This window comes from Phyllostomus hastatus, unplaced genomic scaffold (assembly GCF_019186645.2).
Source record: "Phyllostomus hastatus isolate PE091 unplaced genomic scaffold, TTU_PhHast_1.1 phas_scaffold_78, whole genome shotgun sequence".
NCBI lineage: Eukaryota > Metazoa > Chordata > Mammalia > Chiroptera > Phyllostomidae > Phyllostomus > Phyllostomus hastatus.
The window spans coordinates 29,788,605-29,793,410 of NW_025334041.1; the positions used below are offsets into that span (position 1 = coordinate 29,788,605).

The window sequence follows — 4,806 nt, forward strand, 5'->3', positions numbered from 1 at the left end:
GAGATTTCAGACTGTCAATGAGATTCAGGAAAATATGACAGAACAGCTGATGACGGTTGGGAGAACTGTGTGAGGTCCCAATGCACCTACTTTGAAGGGACTGAGGTGTCATTGTCCTATGTACACTGTTTCTTGTATCTTGTATCTTCTTCAATAAATATCTCTGTTTTTCATATTACATGGCAGGATACTTTCTGGAAACACCTCATATTTATGGTGTGCAACATGACATTTTGAGATATGTATACATTGTGAAAAGATTACCACCATCAAGCTAATTAAGATTCCCATTTTTTCTCATGATCCTTTTGTGTATGTGTGTGGTGAGGACACTGCAGATTTACTCTTAGCAAATTTCAAGTATACAATACAGTATTTATTAACTAGTCACTATGCTGTGTCTTGGACCTCCACTGCTAACTCCTCCCAGACAAATAAAACTTTACCCTTTGACCAACATTTTTTTCCTTTTCCCCTATTCCTCCCAGCCCCTGGAAACCACTACTGTACTCTCTTTTTTCTATCAGTTGTACTTTTTTAGATTCCACATATAAGTGAGATCATGAAGTATTTTTCTTTCTGTGTCTGGCTTACTTCACTTAGCATAATGCACTCTTGTTTCATCCATGTTGTTGCAAATGGCAGGATTTCCTTTTTTTTTAAAAGCTGAATACTATTTTATTATATACATACCACAATTTCTAGGCTGAGTTACTTTTATTAATATACACACAAGTTATTAAAACAGTGACTTCATGTAGTTTTCTCCTTAAAGATGTCACTTGCAGATACAAAGGTGCAGAGGTGTCTATAGCCTTCAGATGATTACTTGAAAAAATTCCCCAACAGCAGTTTGATGTTGGTTTTCCTCATCTAGCTATAGATTCACAAATCCTCCATACACACACAGATATCTTTGATTTAGATGACTAATGAAATTTCTAGGAATCTGGCTAGGATCTCCCCAAGGAAGAGACAGGCAAGTAGAACATGTCGCAGGGACTATCTGACATAGGTGATTACTCTTTCACTGATCCAGGAAACACTTAAAGGCGGGAGGCCCGGAAGAACTTGTGTCCCCTTGATAAGTTTCTACGTTATCAGATGTGGATGTTTCACTCCAATTACAGTTCTCTAATGAATCTTGAGAGATCTGAAAGTTTGGAATGAGAGCAGAAACACCATATTTGTCTTGATACTTCTTCAAGATTTGTAATGACGTCTCATGTGATAGAATTTAATCTGTTTGCATGGCATCTGTAGCTCCCAGGATACATCCTCACGATATTTGCAAGGTCTAGGGCCTGGTCAGGCCATGCTTTTTCTCTTCTAGTCACATTTTCATGACAGAGGCAGGTGGGCAATGTATTCTGCTTTCTATTGCTGAAGTGAGGGAACATTTCTCCAGAATCAGTCTCAATCTGGCTTCTTCTTTATATCTTTACTTGTAGGACTTTTGTTCAACTACAGTTCAGGCAGTTCTGAATGATGGATGTTCTGTGGTTTAGTGGTAATTTTGATGTGGTTGTGGGAGGATTGGAGTCCCTCATTTACCTTCACCACCATCTTGACTGGAAGTCACATTTTCTTTATCCATTTGTCTTTTGATGTAGACTTACATTTATGATGAGTGAATATTGCACGCCCTTACCACTGCATTCATCAATAAGTTGATGATAAGGTGGGGGAACTCAGAAATAAATGGGATCTTCTGTATATTTAGATCAGTATCAGTCAGCTCCACTGAAGGAATTGATATACCTGTGATCTGGAAAATTTGCAAGATCATAATTAGGGCTTACTTTTTTATTTTTTATTTCTTCTTTGCAGAAAATTAGAGCAGAATATCAGGAACTGGCATAAGCAATTCATTTGCCCTAAGTGTTGACGGTAGTTACCAAAGATACACCATAGCTCTATGAATTAGATTAGAGAAAGATTAGTATCTTTCTCTTAAACAAGATTAATTTAACATTAGTATTTAAGAGACACATAGTCCCTGATGACTTGCCAATTCTGTTAGTGAGATATTCATAATTTCTTGGTATTTTTTTCTCCAAAGTGATGTCAACTTACCTCCTGACTAAATAGATAATGCTAGGCAGACATCTCTGCCTTTCTTTATTTGGAGAAATGTTATAATTTCCTATCAAAAGGTTATATTTCTAAAACTTATATGTTGAAACTTCTTTGATATAACAATGTCTCCAAATATATATATGTGGGAAATCAAGAAATATGATTTTTTCTGAAACCTGAGTATTAGTTTAAAGACAGTGTTCTCCTTTCCTTAAAGATATCATCATGAGGTTGGCCTTCTCCAATTAACTGATATAGGTTACAAGGGAGCTGAAAATGTGATGATGCTTTGGATTACTTTCAAATAAAAAAATTTGGCCTGACTTGGCTATTCTTAGGTTTGAAATAAGATGACCATATATTGTTAGTCCTACTTGCCCCAGTTCTACAGGAAGTGCAGACATCTGCGGGCACCCAGCTGTGCAGAGAGGTGTGGCAATCATCCTGGCTCATCCTGCCTCTATTCTGTGTCTCCTTGCGAGGTGGCAGTTCTGTAGAGGAGCTAGGCACGAGTGGATCTGGTAAATCAATGGTTGTCAATCCCTCAGAGGGTAGAGGGAGTATTTGTAAGGTTTACAAAATTTCCTCTTTAAATTCACCAAACTGTTACTTCACTAGCTTCTTTTGTTTCCACAGTAAACTGTAGTTTCTTTAATAATGCACGTGGGTATTTTTACTATTTTCATCCTATTTTTTGAAAATATTTCATTTCCTTAGAGTCTTTTTTTCTGCCACTTTTGTCTTTTCCTTTTACCATCCAAGGGGTACTCTTCTTCCTGAGGTGCCCCCTCTTCCCTAGAACGGTGCTTCTCAAAACTGCTGTTTCTAGGCTGCACACTTTCCAAGCTCTTAATGTCCACTGTCAAGCAGCCAAGATTTCTGATTAGATCTTGGACCTGACCTGGTTCTCAGCATTTCCTGAGTCAGCATGGAGACTACTTCCTCTGGACTCGAACCTTTACATGTTGTCCATGTCCCATCACTCTTGTTGCACTCTGTTCTCTTCTGTTCCTCTGTGGCCCAACCATCTGCTTTTTTATGTGAGCCCCTGAGACAATTCTGCTCCTTTTACATTTTCATTGATCTACCCAAATGTAAACTTCAGAAGCCATTATCACCTGCCTCCCAGTTGTCCCGTAGGAATAAGCTCTGGGTAGTCTTTTTTGTTGCCTATTTTGTTCTCTATGGTTTTATTTTAGAAGATGTGTGGAGATATGTGAAATTTAATTAGCCCACCTTACTTACAAAGGAAAAAGAAAGACTTTTACTGATTCCCTTTATATTATTTTTTAACCCTTATAATAAGCTGACGAAATAGATATTTTTACTCTCATTTTGTAGGAAACTTTGTAAGTTTATTTTACCTGAAATACTTCCTTGGAAAATTAGATGGAGTCAAGGTTAGACTCGTATTTAACTCTACAGTTCTTAAATAGAGTACTATACTACTGGGGTAATAGTTTTGTGCCTAAGAGTGTAAAGTGCTGGAGTCAGATTGCCCAAGGTAAAGTCTTGACTCTACCACATGCTAACTGTGACCTTCAGCAAGTCATAGAACCTGGAGAGCTTAGAGTTACTCACCCATAAAATGAGGATGGAATAGTACTTATCCTTATAGAAATATTTTAATATTGGATAAAAATAATCCATGTAAAGTTTATAGAACATATTAGGTACTTAATATGTATTACTTATATAAATTCATAATGAATATTACATTAGTTGAGGCTTTTGGTATTTTCAAACATCTTCACAATGTGATGCTTTCTAAATTTTTCGGTACATAAGAACAACAGTATTAAGTATTTGATTGCAGACTTCCTTACTGAGGACAAACTCAAAATGAATTTCATTTTGCCCAATGTCTACTCTCCACATGAACCTGCAATAGTTAATCTCACTTTAGACTTCCTCTAGGAGATAACTCTTGCTAATGGCTTCAGCATTGAAGGTCTAACCACCTCTAAGCACAGTAGGGTACTGCTGCTCTATTCCTCTGTTCATGGAACAACTTCCCTAAAGCGTCCTCATGCAATCAGATTAGACCCCATGGTTTTTAGTTGCACTGAAAGGTAGTTGAATTACAAATTTTGCCACTAAAAATGATCATGTAAAGAAAACAAATATATCTCATAATGGTCACACTAGAGGTATAAATTTAAAGCAATTATTCTGGAATGAAGCTAAAAAAAAAGCATTTTAATAAAGCTGACCAATTGGGATCTTCCATGATACTGAAATAGTTGCTTCTGAGAGAAAAGGACATGATTGTTTATTTGAGTAGTTTATACCCTGATGTCTTCTAAAATAGAGAAACTAAAAAATTATATAATTTCCAAAAATATTTCAAAAGTAGAATTACTGCAGTCTTTCCTCCAGAACAGACCATTTGGGTCATCAGTTATTGTAAAGAACCCTCCTTGAAATGATGTCCAACATCTTCTAAAGCAAAACATGACACTTTAGCCCTGGCTGGTGTGGTTCAGTGGACTCAGCGCCAGCCTGCAAACCAAAACATTGTGGATTTGATTCAGGGTTGAGGGGCACATGCCTGGGTTGAGGGCAAGGTCCCCAGCAGGGGGTGCACAAGAGGCAACCACACAGTGATGTGTCTCTCCCTCTCTTTCTCCTTCCTTTTCCCTCTTTAAAAATAAATTTTAAAAAATGACATTTCTACGCATAGGCCAGCAAATGGTGCCATCAAGGTTACAAAAATTTAGAATTCAT

General features: G+C 37.1%; 1 pseudogene; it reads right to left on the bottom strand.

Annotated features, from left to right (window-relative positions):
* Window positions 1-817: 817 nt before the first annotated feature.
* LOC123811195 lies at window positions 818-2,522 on the bottom strand (annotated as a pseudogene).
* Between the last annotated feature and the right edge of the window lie 2,284 nt (window positions 2,523-4,806).